Genomic DNA, 17,987 nt, shown 5'->3' on the forward strand with positions numbered 1-17,987 from the left:
ACGAAGTTTAAGGAGCTTTAGGCACTCTATGCTTCGTCTGTCCACCAGAGCACTACATGAGTGGACGTCTGTCTGCGGCGGCTGCTGTGAATCGCGGCTACGCGTCAGTCACGCTCTGCCTCTCGCGATCTCCCGATTAGCGAGGTAGTCACGCCTCACTTCGCTCCGTTAGGAACGTGCCACATGAAATGGATTGTTCGCGCCAGCCTTTATATTGCAAAATAAAAACGTGTAACGCGCTGCGCTCAAATTTAGAATTAGAGAGTGTTATAAGTGTCGGTCAGTCAGTCAAGAACTTTATTGAGGTCCTGAGGAGTTTTAAGCCGTTGGAGACCCACGCGGGGAGCTCCTCGGGTCGAAACCGTAAGCGACGCCCAAGTCGGGACGGGAACATGGTCACGCTCGCCAGTTCTTGGGCCCTCTGGACGGTCTTCAGTTGGAGTTTGAGGTCCGGGCTTTTGAGGGCTTCTTCCAATTCGGGCTCACTGGAGAGAGGGCCCTTTGGTAACGCTGTACATTGCCACAGCATGTGCGAGAGTGAGCAATAAAGTTCTGGGCAGTCTGGGCAATTTGCCGGGATGTCCGAGTTGTGGTCGTGACTGCTCGTGACGGATACGAGTCCGTTTGTAGCACTTGAAACGCGGCCGCCTGCGCCCGTTCGAGTTTGGCGTGCGGCAATGGGTATTTGATTCTGCCTTTTCGATAGTGTGAGGTGATTTCTTGGTTAGTGAGTGCGGATCATTAAACTGAATGTCCAGCCCCTCGGAGGCCGTCGCGGCGGACAAGTTCTCGCGCACGGTCGTGGGCCGTTTTATTGAAGTTTGGTTTTTGCGGGTGAATGTCTTTCCCCATGTGAGCGAGGAACCATGAGATGCATAATTTGCTCTTTTTGTAGCTCGCTAGTAGTACACGCACTACTTATTTAGATACGTTGCCGCTTTTGTAGGCCCGAATCGCCACACGCGAGTCCGAGAGGACATGGCTAAATGTGGGGTCTGCCATGGCGATGGCTACGGCTATCTGTTCTTTAGCGCTGGTAGTCATTTTAACCGATGCGGATGATCGTAATATGCCGTTGCCGTGCACGACTGCTATCACGAAAGTGGATGGGCTGCCGTACTGGGCCGCGTCCACAAATGCGGGGGCTTCACGATCCGCTTCGGGGCGGTCGAGAATCGCGCGGGCGCGGGCCAAGTGCCTACCCACGTTGTGTTGTGGGTCGACGTTTCTGGGAAACGGTGAGACATTGTAGTTGTCTCTAATTTCGCTCAATAGGGTAACCGCGTGCTCGAGATAGGGAGACCGGGATATATTCGCTTCATTTAGGATTGGACTACCTGCTTTGGGCGAGGACAGATGGAGTGTTGGCGCCATAGTCTGAGCCTCGATCCTTTCGGCGATGTTGTTGTGCATGCCTAGCTGATCATGCAACCTTTGCATTACTTGCTCTTTGTGGAATGCCCAAGACCTGTTTGATGCTATTGCGCATGCGTGTGTTTTGTTTCGTCTTTTCTATTTTTGTCCAGTTGTGGGCAGAGGGGACGTAATAGTTGTGGATCATAAGGAACGCGTGGTATACGCGCAGAAGGTTACCTTCACAGAGACCCTTCCTGTACCCCGAGACTCTGTGGATGAGTCTGATCGTGTTTTCGGTTTTGGTGGTTAACTGTTTGATCGTGTGAGCGTCGCATCCGGTGGCTTCGATTAGGAGTCCAAGAATGCGTATGTGGTTGACTCGCGGAATCTGTTCTCCGTCTCTTATGTGTAGTGCGATCGTAAGTTATTCTAGAGGTAGCGGACTCTAGAGGAATTCTAGAGGTATCGGTAGCGGACTCCTTGGCAAGACTTTCGAAATAGTAAGGGTTCCGATTTCTTGGAGGCTTGTTTGATTCCTGTGTCTAGTAGGTACTCTTTCATGGCATCTAGGGTAGACTGTAATGCCTGCTCCATGTCTGCCAGGGAACCTCCCGGGCTCCAGATGGTGATGTCATCTACGTATAGAGCGCAGTTTACGTTCGGGATGTCTCGTAGTTTGTCTGCATGTCCCTTCATCACTATGTTAAATGGTAATGGAGAGATGACTGAGCCTTGCGGTGTTCCGACGGAGCCTAGCCTGTAGGGGTCCGACTTAAGTTGTGAGAATCGCAGTCGGGCTTCTCTGTCTTTTAGGAAGGAGCTTACGTATTCCTGAAATCTCTGGCCGAGGGCGAGGCCTGCCACAAATTCAAGTACGGAGCGGTGCGAGACGGTGTCGAACGCTTTCGTGAGATCCAGGGTGAGGATGCCTCCAACGTCTCTTGTTTTAACGTCGAAGGTCTGTCTATTTAGGAGCGACATAACACCCTGGGTGGATAGGTGGGGTCGGAACCTTACCATCTTGTGTGGGAGGAGTTCCTGTTCCTCAAAGTAGCGTGACACTCGATTGTGAATGGCGTCCTCGGCTACTATACCCACGCATGAAGTAAGGGAGATGGGGCGTAAATTGTCCTAGTGGTTTGCCGGAATTTGGGATGAGGACCACCGTGGCAGTGCGCCATTGCGTTGGTACCTCTCCTTTTGCCCACACGTGATTGATGTCTCTCGTGAGTAATGTATTGGCTTGCTCATCTGGGTTGCGTTACATTGGCTTGGTTACCCCGTCGGGTCCTGTGGCCGACCTGTTGCTTAGGTTGTGTAGCGCCTCTCGGACTTCTGCTTCCGCGAAGGCAGCGTCTAGTTCGGGAGCGGTTTCGCACTTTATGCTCGGGTAATCGATTGGGTGACCGTCGCCTAGCGGAAGGCATCGTTTGGCAATTTCTTCCAGGAAGGACTCTTCCGTTCTCCCTTTCTCTTTGTGTGAGTGTAGAAGTCGGCCTAGCGTGTGGCTTTGATTATACTTTGCTTGGCTGTCGTCTAAAACGCCTTTCAAGAGGTTCCACTTAACTCCGCTCCGTATGCGGCCATCGACCGCCGAACAGAGTTCGTGCCAATGGAGTCTTTTGAGCTCCTTACAGTGTTGGTCGATGTCTCGGTTGAAGATCGTGATGCGCTTGCACAGGCATCTGTTGAAACGTAGTCGAGTAGAACTTGTTGCTGGGCGAGTTGGTTGGGATCTAAAGATCAGCGATCAATCTGTCTTTTCGTACTCTTCCTTCCCAAGTCTTTATTTTTCGTTTTTTGGCGCAACAATGTATTCTTTAGATCTGTTGAAGCGTTGCTTTCTCCATCGCGCAAGTATCACGGCCTTGGCCACGGATAAGTGCGCGAGGTTAGGGTCAACCCTTGGGATCACCAGTTCCGTTTGTATGGTTTTTGTGGCTCTAGTTACGTCGCTCTTTATCGCAGAGACGTGTTCCGCAAACGAGTCGTACGTGTTCGTGTCTTGGTTCCATAACTGCGGAGGGTATCCCAGTCTGTGAGGGGGAATGATCGGCGTGGGGTCGTCGCGCTTGGTATTTCTGTGCGTATGACGAAGTGATCGCTGCCCCGCTTCTCATGAGTGCTCGTCCATGTGTCGGCGAATTTTTTTTCTTTATTACACGGAAGTAAGATGTGGATGCCTGCGAAGCTCTAGGCTAACCGGCACTTGATACTCGGGCAAGCAAACACACGCACCCAATATAAACATCCATATTAGTGGTTGCTCTTGCTGCATGCGCACTACGGATATACAATGCAGTTTCACCGAACAATTACCTTTTTGACCTAGGAATTTCGACGTGCCAATCCCACATCCGTCTTTGTGAAAGGCTATGTATACTCTCGACAGACCAGACATGTCCTAAGGACTCCCGCCAGAGTCTCATAAAGTGCCTGCATCCACATCCTTCATATCGTGCTTTTTATTTGGAATCAAGATGGTGCTAAGTCATATACTCCTAATGTGTGCGCCACCTAGTGTAAAAAAATTCTACTCTAAATTGCATTCAGCAACCACCTTCCCGGTAAAACGTAGTCGGATGATCGAGGTTGTTTTGTAACGTGGTCAACCAACTGTCATCTATGTCCTAAATCTGAAAATATTGACCTTTGTTTTGTACATTTCACAAATGTGATGTTATTTTGGGACATTATACAAAGGACACTGGAGAAACACATGGACATTACACAATACTAACTATGCTTTCTATATCTTATAGGACACAGCGGCACGTACCCTTCTGTCGTAAACTTCGGTGGCCGCACAGACCCCCGACTTCATAACAGGGCCTATAAGCTATCTTTAAATATATAAGTAAATAAATAAAAAACGAACAATAAGTTCTTCGAACTGTTCGATGGAACAGAGCATGTCGCGACGTGTTTTTTTGTCCGCACTGAAGGCAGCCGATGTTGGGTGTTATACCCCTCGCTGCTGTGCGGTTGCGCACGGGCAAAACGCGCCAACCTCACCTCCAGCCGAAGTCGAGCACTTCAGCAGGGGCGGCCGACGTAGTCAGCTTGCGCCAGTTGACGCTCCTGCATTGCTGCAGCTGTTTCTGCGTTAGGTGTTTCACTACTAGACATTCGCAAACCTTCGCTGCTGGTGTGTCAATTAAATATACTTCGGGTAAGGCTGATCTAATAACCTGAATGGCGCTCCATATTATTTATAAAATGGAGGTGGCTGCTCCGCCGTGGGACCTGTCCTTTGTTCTGTTATAAAACGCTTTTTTGAGGACACTAGAACATATTCAACAAGCTTCCTGCCTGGATATTTGCGGTTTTTCACGAGCTCGTAGAATCCTCGCAATGCGACGATAAAGCGCATTGTTGTAATGCACGGGATGCTAAAAAGTACTAAAATGTATTCATCGCTTGCGTTAAATAAAATATTTCGGCAATCATTGGAAAACGGTGAACTACCGGGCGATTGGAAGATAGGTATGGCGGTTCCTGTGTATAAATCTGGCAATAAACACTCGCCTTTTAACCACCGGCCCATATCTATTACCAGCATCCCACGCAAAATCTTTTCACATATGTCACTTTCTTTGAATCAAACTCGTTTTTTCATCCTTGTCAGCACGGTTTTAGGAAGTCCTATTCATGCGAAACACAGGTACTCTTATTCAGGCACAAACTTCACGCAATTTTAGACTGCCGCTCGATAGCCGACTGCATCTTTCTAGATTTCGCGAAGGCATTTTATAAGGTCTCCCATCATGTTTTGTTAGTAAACCTATGCATGGTAGGATTAGACACTAACATTCTAAAATGGCTTGAAGTGTTCGTTACCCATCGTCAGCAGTTTGTTGCCGTCAACCCTGTTCTTTCTGGTGTGCCCCAAGGCACCGTCTTGGGGCCCCTGCTTTTTCCTATATTTATCAACGACTTACCCAGTACCCTTTCTTCTTCTGTACATCTTTTTGCCAATGACTGCGTCCTTTTTGGGGAAATAATAAATGATAGTGACAAGCACATGATCCAGCTTGACCTTAACGCTATCTCAACATGGTGCAAAACTTGGAATATGACTCTATATTCTGAAAAGTGCAAACTTATGCTCATCTCTCGTGTTAATAGTGAATTGCCAGAATATATAGTCCTAATGGTGTGTTACTTGATCCTGTTACAAGATATAGGTACCTCGGAATTCATACTACGTCTAAGCTGGCATGCGCATATTGAACACATCACTAACCAAGCTGATCGCATGCTCGGATATCTGAGACGTACCGTTCGCGCAGCCCCCATTAGCATCAAACTTCTACTCTATACCACACTCGTACGTTCACAATTAGAATATGCTTCATCAACCTGGGACCCCGGTATTAAGAGTTTGACCGTGCTACTGGAGATGGTACAACACAAATCAGCGCGGATTATCCTCTCTGACTTTCGGCGTACATCAAGCGTAACCACTATGAAGACTACCCTGGGCCTAACATCACTTGCATCACGAGGCAAGATCGCACGCCTGTGCCTATTTCACAAAATATTTCATCATGAGTCTATTTCCTACGAGTTACTTCTTCCCGCTTCATATATTTCACGCCGTGCAGATCACATACATAAGTTACACATTTCTACAGGTAAAGCTAAAACATTTTCGGATTCTTTTATTCCTTGCGCGTCATATGAATGGAACCACATACCTTCCTCAATTGCCACAATTCCTGACCCTGTGTTGCTTCGGAGTGCTGTTACTGTTTCTATTGAATGATATATTGTATTGATCACTTATTCTAACTTATCTATGTCTTGGTAATTTATTGTTCTCTGCTGTTCGTATTTTCAGTGTTATTATGTATTACACACTCCCGTCTTTACTGCTTTGCCCTGAGGGCAAAATAAATAAAAAATAATAATATGCTAAACCCACCTAGGTGGGTTGGAAGCCGAAGGAGTAGACGTGCCACCAATTCTGTTTTATCTTCCCACACGAAAGAACTGCAGAGTGTGGCTAGCCTCTGTGAAGCCTTGCGGGGCAGGCGGGCTATCTGTGCCACGTAGCGAAAAGCCGCGGAATTACTGGGTTTCTGTATGGAACTGCACTCACCTAGCGACAACGATAACGTCGATGCTACTCACAACTTCTTTCCGGATTTGCGCAGGTCTGTCCACGTCTTCTGAGCTACTTCGCCAGACGTGAGGAATACTAAAGATAATCTTCCATTGCAAACGTGTCCGTGTCTTCATGACGGAAAAGGCCGATTCGTCTATGTATTTCCTTTAATTCATGGATGACTCCCCTTTCACAATCGCGTCCTGCTCGGCCAAGTAACAGGTGCCTCGTGGCCTTCAAATCATCCCAAGAGTAGTACTCCGCGTCACGTTCGCCCAGAGCTACTGAAGAAGCACCACCTGTCGCTGTTATGCTCTCGTGATGTATAAATAGACTAACGTCCATTAGCCATAAATCGCCATTTGCGGTCATCTCGCTGAAAACCAGGCACACGGACAAAGGACGACGACCAGAAATGCGGCTAGTGCCTGTGGGAAAGACAAGAATTTCGCAGTTTTCAAAGTAGCAGCTTAGTTCCGAATGCAAAATAAATTCACCTAGCCTGCTTGCTGACCTACCGTTTTCCCAAGTTGGCCCGAATACGCCATCATGAAGTGCCCCCACGCATGGGAAAGACAACACTGTTGAGCAAGCCAACGAAAAGCACGTATTCCTGGATAGTGACGGGACCGTTTGGGTCCGCGGGTGTCGTGGCCCCCACTTAAGCAACTATTGAAGCTCTAGACTATGAATGCCCGGTAAGGCTCGAAGGTAAAAGTGGCCAGTGATTCGCAAAACTCTGTGGCATTGGGCCAACGTGCTGGTGCAAATATCACTAGTGCCCTGACCCGTGTTTAGCGAAAGATCTACTGCTAACGTGCGGCCGTCTAAACCATACGTAGTGTGCTCCATTTCTAAAATGAGGGTTTAAGAACACTACTCCCACGCCACAAGAAAGCGTTTATCAGGGAGAAGTAACATCAACAGCAAAACCGGCGTAAAATTTGACACGTGAATTGGTGTCCGGAAGTTACATCCTTGCAAGAAAAGCACGCCAACGCACTGCACTCTCGTGAAGTGCAGTACCTCTGTCTGTTTGTCAAAAACACCAGAACCCTTGAACATTCGAAGTGGGAAATGCACATTCCCCATGATGCAAGCTAACAATGACGCCATATGTTACAAGGCCAGTTAAACGAGAGGAAAGGGGGTTCATCGAGGGGCCCGATATTTCTTAGTCATAGCATAGAAAGCCAACAAAGGCACCAAGGACAACACAGGGGAAATTACTTGTACTTATTAACTGAAGTAAATTCCTCTGCGTTGTACTTGGTGTCTATGTTTGTTGGCTTCTTATGTTAAGCCTAGTTAAAGTGCTTAGCCCAAGGCGGAATCCGATGCCTGCAACTTGGTCGGAACTTCCTATTTGCTATTTTTTCGTGAAATGCTCCAGTCTGTTTCTGCTTCGCGTGGTCTCTTTATCTCTTGTTTATCAGCATTCATTGCTTCTGCCTTAAGGAGAAGGTCCGCAACTTGACTTAACGGCAAGTTCTGTTCGGGGCATACGGGATGTGCTTGCTTAGGCTAGTCCCGTCTCTCACACGGTGCCATGTGTTGTCGTCTGCCGAGGCTGGGGCGGTGTCCTCATCCTACTGGAGCACGCAGCTTGTCGGTGAACTCGTTGGCTGAGACGTCGGCTTCATGCGCTTTCTAGTCTGCTGCCTCGTTGTTTCCGTGTTTTGGAGAAGTGGCCGTCTCATTTGAGTCTGCCCCTGTTTTGCTGACTTGAGTAGTTTACTGGGAAGACAAGGGTTTGGAAGGGTCGCTGTGGCAGAGCTCTCTTGACGGAGCCTGTACCTCGGCGTTCAGGTCATCGTTAAGCTCTTCTTCGGGGAGCTCATCGTGCTCTTGCTGACCGTCGTTGTTTTCAATGTTCGTGAGGACGTTAGTGCCTGCGGCTGTAGCGGCTTAAGAGCTGGGTAGAGAACAGTCCCCTGTGGCGTAGTTCACAGCATCGCGGCAACAAAGCAACGCGCACTCGGCAGTCTCGCGGCCGAAGACATCGCACCTTTGGCAACGTGTTGTTTCGCCTGTCTTCCAGGTGTGGTTCTCTGCCTCACACCTTGAGCACACCTTCCCGATTCCTGGGTAGTCAAAGATGATTTGGCGGCCTTGGATAGACGCAAAATTCGGTGCGGGCTTCGCAATTACCAGGCTACTGGCCCTTGCGCCGACGTCCGACTTTGGGTCTTCCTTTCAACTGCGATTTCTGAATTGCAAGAACTTTTCCATGCGGAAACAAGGCGGCTGCAAGTGTAGCGTCCCCCACGTACGGGTGGACAGGGAACGCGGAAATGTAGAGCACTCGTAGTTCGACTTCAGCGACGGGAACCAAGGCGCCGTTAAAGACAAAGGAGTCTCGGGACAATAGCTGTACGGCGGCTGCTGCGGTCGTGACAGCTGCGTTGAACTTCACTCCTCCCTGATGTTGGAGGATTTAAAGGCTTCCCGGCTCTTCAGTTTCTTCGACGGCGTCAATTATTTCGCCGGTGCTATTGCCCGTTGGCGCGCAGATGGCGAAGCAGTGCGCCTTGGGGGCGTGTTCACGGAACGCCATCCTCGCTGAGCTATACGGCTAGGTGCAGCCCGGGCTACCACGGCAGTGCGTGTGGCGATTGGTCGTTGCTAGGGTTGATCGATTGCAGGGAAGGCGTAATCTTCGCGCACGAACGCGTCATTATTACTGGACAAAACCTCCGGTGTCAGTGTCCGGCGCCGACTATCTCGTGTGCGAGAAATGCTTCCGAAACACGCATATTGATCCGCGCATGCCAGCCGCATAGCACAAAGAAGTTGCTAAACTAATTTAACTTTTCAAAGTAAAATACGTCAGAAAAATTGTAAAGTACTACTTACAGGCAACCTACAGACAAGATAGCGTCGGATTGTTATTTGAATACGCCAGAAAATATTATTCTGCTATAGGATAATTGTGAACACAAATCCATTTTCAAGCATTCCTACCATTCATAAAGCGGCGCGCCCCACTGGGGTCCTTGCAACACCATCCTGATGGCGCTCGCCTTCAAGCCTCCGCGGCCCACGCAAGAGGCCGCGTTTCTACCAGAAGGCTCGCCTTCGAACATTGCGTTCGCCGCAAGCGTGTCCCGGTGAACTGACTGGTTAGATGAGCTGCAGTTGCCGGGAAGCGTGAGAACCTGTCAGGGATCTTCGAACACACTGTCGCGTTCCACTCTTAAAAACGAACCACAGTCGTCCTCCAAATGTTTGAGTCCTTTGCACAGTCCTGAAGGTGCTAACTGCAATATTGCCGCTTAGCTTCATTTAGAAGAGAGGATAACACAGCCGAATATGTTTCATAGCGTAATTTAGTTTGCAGTTGTCTTCCAGTTTGTTTGCATTAGTTCGCAGCACCCCCATCTCTTACAATGCCAGGGGGTGCTCATCGAGAAAGAACGAAGCAAAGGAAGAGATAGTAGGGCAGAGGCTCCGGTGACCAGCTCTACAGCTTACATGGCGGCTGCCGTTCCTTTCGCGCTCCACAGTTTATCCTTGTTCTGTAAAGAAGGAAGAGCTTTAGTAATCCAAGGGGCGCCGGGAGCCCCATATCGCCTATTCGAAGATTATTTGCATCTTGTGCATCTCTGTATCGCATCAGTAATGACTTAATAAAATTCATACAAAGCAGCTTCAGGATCTTTGAAATTAAGTAAATGTGACCAGTCAGTGCTCGAAATAATACGGGCAAATTCCCTGCTATCAAAAGACGTAGGAAATAGAGTAAGAGGGGCCTGAGCTACAGATTTAGTAAGGGAAAAAAACAGGAAGGCGGCTATATGATCGCTGATATTCCAATTAAGTGCACCATAATGGATATGTTCATCGAAATGTGTCACTATGTGATGAAGTAACGAAACTGAATTGTTAACGCAATGAGTTCGCACATTTATACAAGTCTGCAAACCAAAGCTAGCCAAACAGCCACTATATCAAATACAGACGAGGTTTGGAGTGTTAAGTGGATTCAGAATAATATTGCCCATTATAAAGATGTTCTTATTCTCAAAGGGTAACTTATCAAGTGCATCAGAAAAATTGTAACGACGATCTGTGGCGTCAGAAGACGGGGTACGTTAAATGTAAGAAAATAGGGATTTCTTGTTAATAATATTGCTGACCGGCTCAAGTTCAATCAAAGCGCATTTGCATTTCGGAACAAGTTCTTCAATGTGTGTGCACCTCGTGCATGACAGTTGTTTCGATATGAAATTTCAGAGCCTCCATGGGTATCGCCGGAATGGTGGGCGAATTTACAATGTAATCACGGGAAGTGTATAAATTCCGATCGTCATAGCGAAGCCACGTCTCGGAAAAACAAAAACCGAAAAAACAATGCTTAAGGCGCAGAATGTGTGAATATGATCAAATTTTTTTTATGGCAGCGGGCATCAAAAGTGAATGAGAGAAAAATTATCATGTTTAGGTTGGACTTCAGAAAGTTCACCCAGTGAAAGAACGTCCGTGATTGATAGGGCAGTTATTATATCCATCTTATATTAGTCATCACACATGGAAGATCTTTAGCTCAGATTCGGAATTAATGCGAAAGACGCGGCTCGTCATTGTTTTCCTATACTTAAAGGCATACTTGTCTGTCCAGGCAAACATTCATTCTCTCTGAAACTTTAGTGGATGCGCCTTGGAAAGCAGCTTTTTGTTCTCTAGTGTTAGGTGATCATTATTGAAAATAGCATTTTGACCAGAGCCAATGAACCCAAAAGAAGAGGCTGTAAGGCGAGCCTTCCAAGCCTTACAAAGAAAAGCAGTCGGCTTTCGCCTTGAACAAAACCGAACGCTAGTGTGTTGGCTTGCTACCACAGTAGCGACTCTATGAACAGTGTCAAAATCAGTTACAGGCACTGGACAACCAACTGCCTCACCCAGGAGTTGGAGATGTTTTGAGCAGTCTTCCGCTTGCGATACAGGGACGCCCCTGATCTCAACATCATGAAATCGTGAGTTTTGCTCAAGTTGAGACATTTCAAGTACGTGTCGATCATTGCACTAAGCCAGGTTCTTACTCTTTGCTACAGGTTCGTGTCTTCCGCTTTCACAGTTTCTAGCTAAGCATTCATGAAATTCGTGGAATTCCTAATACTAGCGACTTCTTGGTGAAGTATCTACAACAAAGCTGTATATGGTTAGCCGATTCGTTCTTCCGCCCGTCTGTCGTCTGTAAGCCGAAAACCTCTGCGGCGCAAAACCACGCGCATGCGCAAAAAAAAGAAATATAGGCGCGCATTCGGCTGCGCCAGTAGGGCAGTCCTTTCTCTCCGTCTCAGCCATGTGCGCGCTCAGCGATTTCTCTCCAGCTCCGAAATGGGTAGTCCCAGCGTCCTCAGGAGCAGGCACCTTTCGATCAGCAAGCCGCTAGCAGAACCGGGAACGAGCTCCTCTGCCCCGTGCCGATTTTGCAGCCCGGGCACAACAACAGGCTCGGGCAACCGAGCGCAAGCAGAAACTGCATACCGAGGATCCGGCAGCCTACCAAGCCGTCATTTAATGAACCGTGAAAATTAACCCAGTGATAAACACCGGGGCCGCATGTTTTAGCTTCGCTGGTTAATCATCTTTAGGAGTGCTTGGGCGGTGATATTTTGTGTGTTTAGAAGGGCTACAGGTGAATGTCGCACGTGTAACCGATTGAATCTTCTTCGAAAGGCTAGACAATTTATTTTCAACAGAGAGCTTAAACTCATTGAAATCCCTGACTAGCTCAGAAACCGTGGGGGCCATGAAGAATGAGTGATCTGAGAGCGACGGCCCCGTAGGGCTTAGGAACCCCAAGAAAAATTAGACAGGTTATTTGTAGTAGGAAAACACGGAGGTCAGAAGCCAGTTCTTAAGGGCGACAGCGTCATACCGCTCGCTCGTATGATCACTGCCGGGAAGTAGCCCAACTTTTCAAGCGCTCGGTTAGAAAATAGGGTGACACCACGCGTCGAATTAAGGTAGGTTATGAGCTACACTAACGATTGGCACGCGCAGGCAATGCACACTTGGATGATTCCCCCCACGCACGCGTACGCAAGTTGCAATTCACAGCGGTAGGTAGCAACAGCACCGTCGGTAGGCAGCAGCCAGCTTCACCAATGGTGCTGCTGTAGTACGAAAATACGCAGGCCAGGAGCTTGCCCTAAAAGACCGCAGCATCAGGTCGTTAACTCGTGCATGGCATTGCAGAGAACTATTACAAAGGGCGTACCGCTGGATGCATATAAAACATGGTTTTGGCTAGAAGCTTGTGAGGACAATGTATCATTTGATGCTGTCATGCTCATCGCGCTAAATAGCAATTAGAAAAACAATTTAACAGATATTAATGCAGGTCGTGACATTCGATCATTTAGGGTGTAGTTCTGGCAAGCTACAGCAAGATTTCTTCTCGTACATAGACAGGAAAAAAAAACCTACCAGAATGACTCAACCTGGGAACCACTTGAATGCCTAAAGGAATGTTAAAGCTTCTGAATGAACCAATGATTGCCAGCATATGTAAATCTCTCTAAATATTGTAAATATGACCGTATTCTGAGCAAACGCATGCTATGCAAAAATCAATGCGTAACGGTTGGAGCACCGGGCTGCTGTCCTCGATTTTTAACAAAGCGTCGCGAGACAACATCCTACCTAGCTACCTACCGCCCGCAATGTGCGACGCATGAAACAAAAAGGATGCTGCACATTTAAAAACCACATTACATGTGCGCCGCCACTGGTATGCCTAGTAGCATTACCGATGGTAATCACCAACGATCGACATGCTATGCCTATTTTCTTTTTTTTGCCCTGGCCCTGTCCCTGTATTACGTAAAGCATGATACGCCTGTGGTATTGTTTTATGCGGTATTGTTATGCCTCTGTACAAGCCAGCGAACTTTGTCGTGGGCAAAAATACAGAAAACAAGACTACGCATACTTTATACATGCTAGCCGCTTTTTTCGCTGTCTTTTTCTCTTCAGCGTTTATGGCTATTAAGCGGGAAACACATGATGTGTGGAAACCTGACCGACTTGCCGCACCGCTCACCGAACTATCGTTGAACTGCTGGCGGAGCGACGGCCACAGCGGCGCGCCGGCGGAGCCGTTTCGCTGAAGCGCCGTCTATTTTCGGTGTTAGTAGACTGCTCTTCTTCGGAATCCGCGCGAAGAAATCGAAAAACACATTCTTTTAACGTGTGGCACCATCGTCTTTCATTACAAATAAACTGCCCAGTGTATTCTGGCGTTCCATAATTGTTGTAATTGAAGAGTTACAAAAGATGTTTAATTTTAACGCAAGCTTTGTTATGGCGCGGGAAACTTGGGCTGCTGAACACGAGGTCGCGAGATCGAATTCCGGCCGCGGCGGCCGCATTTCGATGGGGGCGAAATGCGAAAACACCCGTGTACTTAGAATTACGTGCATGTTAAAGAACTCCACGTAGTCGAAATTTCCGCAGTCCTCCCCTACGGCGTGCCTCATAATCAGAAAGTGGTTTTGGCAAGTTAAAGCCCATAATTTAATTTTCTTAATTACGGGCAAGCATGTTTTTGCACTGCATTTTTTCATCTATTTTTTTATGAGGTACACCGCTGAGTTAGCTAAAACGTCATCGTGGCGGTACGCTCTCCGCGGTTTCATTGGCTGCTGCCGCTCGCCGGTGCGGGGCTTCGCATGCGGCATGCCGAAAATCCATGTAAGCAGGTCACGAAGCTTGCAACGAAAAGCATCCCGAAACCTATCGTCAGGGATATCAGTTAGTGGTACACGATTGAAGCGTCCCTAGGTGAGGGAGGTAAAAACACCGAAACTAGAAAACCTATGTGAAAAAGAAAATCAGAATACTGGCATAGGGGTCAATCTTCCGTTTCAGAAATTTCTCCTGCTCTAAAAGAAGCAATGTTATTTTCTCTATTTCAGAATTTATTTTTCACAATTTTTTTCACTTTGGCAGTCAGCGGCGAAGCGCTTCTTTGTGTAACCCTGCTTTTCGCTCTTGGCAGGCCGATCAGGTGTGCTGCGAACTTCAATGGGGCGGCTGCGCCCGTACGACGATCCCGGACGCTTCCATCAGGACGGCCTCGTTGCGCATGCGTTCACCTGGGCGGTTATCATCCACGTGCATTCGGCAAGCCCAAAGTTCCCGGATGCAAGAAGCCGGGCGGAGGATCACGTGGTGTCTGCCAACAGCTATATAAACCGTTCAACACCCAGGCGGCATCGCAGTCAGCGGCGAAGCGCTTCTTTGTGTAACCCTGCTTTTCGCTCTTGGCAGGTGAGTTTGATTTGTCAATTGCTGTAACTAGTTATATTGTATTTTTTTTTTCGCCGCTGACTGCAAAAATGCCTGATACATGCTCTACTTGCACCAAACCCGTAGACGGGAAGTGTTTGAGTTGTTCTCGTTGCAAAAGGTGTTACCACTTTGGAAAGAACTGTTCTTATCTCGAAAAATTCGTTTTCAAAAATGTCGACTGCTGAGCGTGAAACCTGGACATGTCCATCATGCGAATCCAGCACAAGCAATCACTCCGACTCGGATGATTGTGATGCTTCTTTTGGTCATGAATTCTCTGCTGTTAACAGCAAGCTTGACCAACTGAGAGTTACAGTTGAAGCACTCACAACTAAAGTGGCGGAACTACTTCAATTTAAGCACACAGTTGAAAAAGTGGCCGAAACTGTTACTGAAATTCAAAAGTCAATTGAGTTCCTTTCTAATAAATATGAATATGTAAAGTCTGGCCTGGAAGCTAACCAAACAGAGTTAACTCAGCTACATGCCCGAGTGAAATCCCTTTCTGAGACTGTTGACGCTCAAGCTGAGCTACTGGATAAATCAAGGTGCGCAATTAATGATCTTGAACAGTACAGCAGGCGATGCAACCTTGAAATACATGGCCTCCGAACCAACCCTAACGAGAATTTGGTTTCTTTCATGGGTGATCTAGCTCAAAAACTAGATTTTTCGGAATTTGAAGCAAATACTATTGCTTCAATACATCGAATGCCGAACAGAGACAGTTTGACTGCCCCTATCCTTGTGCAGATGCATGACGTGGCGTCTAAAGAAAAATGGCTTGCGCTACAGACAAAGCTGCGCAATTTGCCTACTGATGAATCTAATCCTCGGTTGTATTTCAATGAAAATCTGACAAGGACAAACAAGGAGCTTTTCCGATTGGCCAGGTCCAAGGGAAAAGAAAACCAGTACAAATTTGTGTGGACACGTAACGGCAGAGTTCTGGCCAAGAAATCGGAAGAAGTGAAGTCTGTCATCCGCATTGAGAAGTTGTCTGACCTAGATAAGATCTGCTAAGCATGAGCAATCTCGAATTCCTTACGTGTGCAACTTTTTCTGAAGCAACAAACTATTTCACAAGTGACGCGCAACTTGCATTTCGCGCAACGCACGTTAATATCCGTAGCATCCGAAAGCACTGGGATGAATTCATGGCCTTAACTTCACCTTTTCGTTCTACATTTGACGTATTTGTACTGACGGAAATTAAAATTTCAGCTGATATTTTTAACCATTATGCAATACCGGGTTACCAAGCAATTTCATGCACACGACCTGCAAAAAAAGGGGGCGGCGTCGCAGTTTTTGTGAGAGACGCTTGGACTATTACAGAGCTAAATTTTGGCTTCCTGCAAGCAGAAGTTGTAGCTTTGCGTATGAGCACGCCAGCTCTCTCTTTGATACTCTTTGCAGTATACCGATCCCCCTGTTTTAATGGCACGCTCTTTTTGGCCGAACTTGACACCGCTCTATCAGCTCACTCGCATGAAGACTATATCTGTGTAATGGGCGATGTGAACATAGATACCTTTCGCCCTGCTATGGCTCTGGTCGCAGATTACCTTGATCTGTTATCAAAATGGGGACTGCAACCAACTATCCAGAAAGCAACGCGAGAAGAATTTCTGGCAGGGCAACTGGTAGTCTCTTGCATCGACCATATAAATATAAGAGCTCCGAATTTCGCCCTACAATCTGCTATCGTCGAAGCAAAACTGTCAGACCATTACTTTGTTTGTTGCTGTTTAGCCCGGAAATCGAACCCTCCAACAGCGGTTCGCGGCAAAAGGGAAATATCCATCTGTGATCCCAAAATCTTCTACAGACTGGCATCGGAATACGATTGGGAAGTGTTCTTGGAAAAAGTGTCCCCGATAGACATTTATGATAAACTTGTTGAACTAGTACAAGAGTTTAAGAAAGCGGCTACTCGCGTGGTTGAAATCAGGCAGCGCAATAAAGAAAACTTGTGGATGACCTCCAAAATACTATCAGCTATAAAAGAAAAGGATTTGCTCTGGGCCCAGTCGAAAAGGGCACCTGCCTCTATCCTGCTACGGTCAAAATTTAAGGTTGCGAGAAATAAAGTGAATGCAATGATTCGTCAGGGTAAACGAGTACATTTCCGTAAGAAGTTTAAAAAAGCAGGCTCAGATACTAGAAAAACATGGTCTTTGATTAATAATCTAAGAGGTGTCAAAAGGCGTGGCAATGATGGAAAAGATTTCGCGTCGTATTTTGGCACTGATGAAGAAAACATGGCTAATGAATTCAACAAGTTTTTCTCGCAAGTTTCGGCTAGTGCGCAACAGCATCCCTTATTTTGTACTCTTAAGCACAGCACTGCCGAATCGGCACACCTACCTTTGCTAAGTGAGGATGATTTAGGTTCAATTATTTTCGGTCTTAAGCGAAATAGACCTATGGGAATAGATGACATTTCAGTCGATGATCTGCGAACCTTGTTCGACATACTTAAAGGAGTGTTGCTGTCGCTGTTCAACAGCATTATCTCAAGTGGCATGATCCCGCCGAACATGAAAGCGGCAATTATTACCCCAATTCACAAAGGTGGTGCACATAATAAATATGAAAATTATCGTCCTATTTCAGTCTTGCCCTGTTTGACTCTAATATTAGAAAAACATCGGCTGTTTACAATGACACGTTTCTTAGATAAGCACAAAACCCTGTAACCGCGTCAGTATGGCTTTGTACAAGGTAAAGGGACGGAAATGCTTTTGGAGAACTTTTCTGACATGTTAAATCGTTCTTTGGAATGTAACCAAGTGGTGTGTGCACTGTTTCTGGATGTCAGCAAGGCTTTTGACAGCGTTTGTCGCACTCTGTTATTGTGTAAACTATCCAGGTTAGGATTCCGTGGAGTGTTTCTTTCGCTGCTGAAAAATTTTTTGCAGCAGAGAACGCAGTACGTCGCGATTGGGCGGGCAAAGAGTGCTTCTTTGCTAATAAAAGCTGGCGTTCCTCAAAGTTCCATAATTAGTCCCCTGTTATTTAACGTCTACGTGAACGACCTTTCAAACGCCGTACCTGTAGGCATGTATCAGTACGCTGACGATACTGTCCTCGCATCCCAGTCACCGAGCTACTCTGACTCCCTTTCTTCTCTTCAAGCTGCAGCAACTATTGCTATGGACTGGTTCTCACGCAACCTAATCAAAGTAAACAGCTCTAAGACCCAACTTATATGTTT

This window comes from Dermacentor variabilis, chromosome 5 (assembly GCF_050947875.1).
Source record: "Dermacentor variabilis isolate Ectoservices chromosome 5, ASM5094787v1, whole genome shotgun sequence".
NCBI lineage: Eukaryota > Metazoa > Arthropoda > Arachnida > Ixodida > Ixodidae > Dermacentor > Dermacentor variabilis.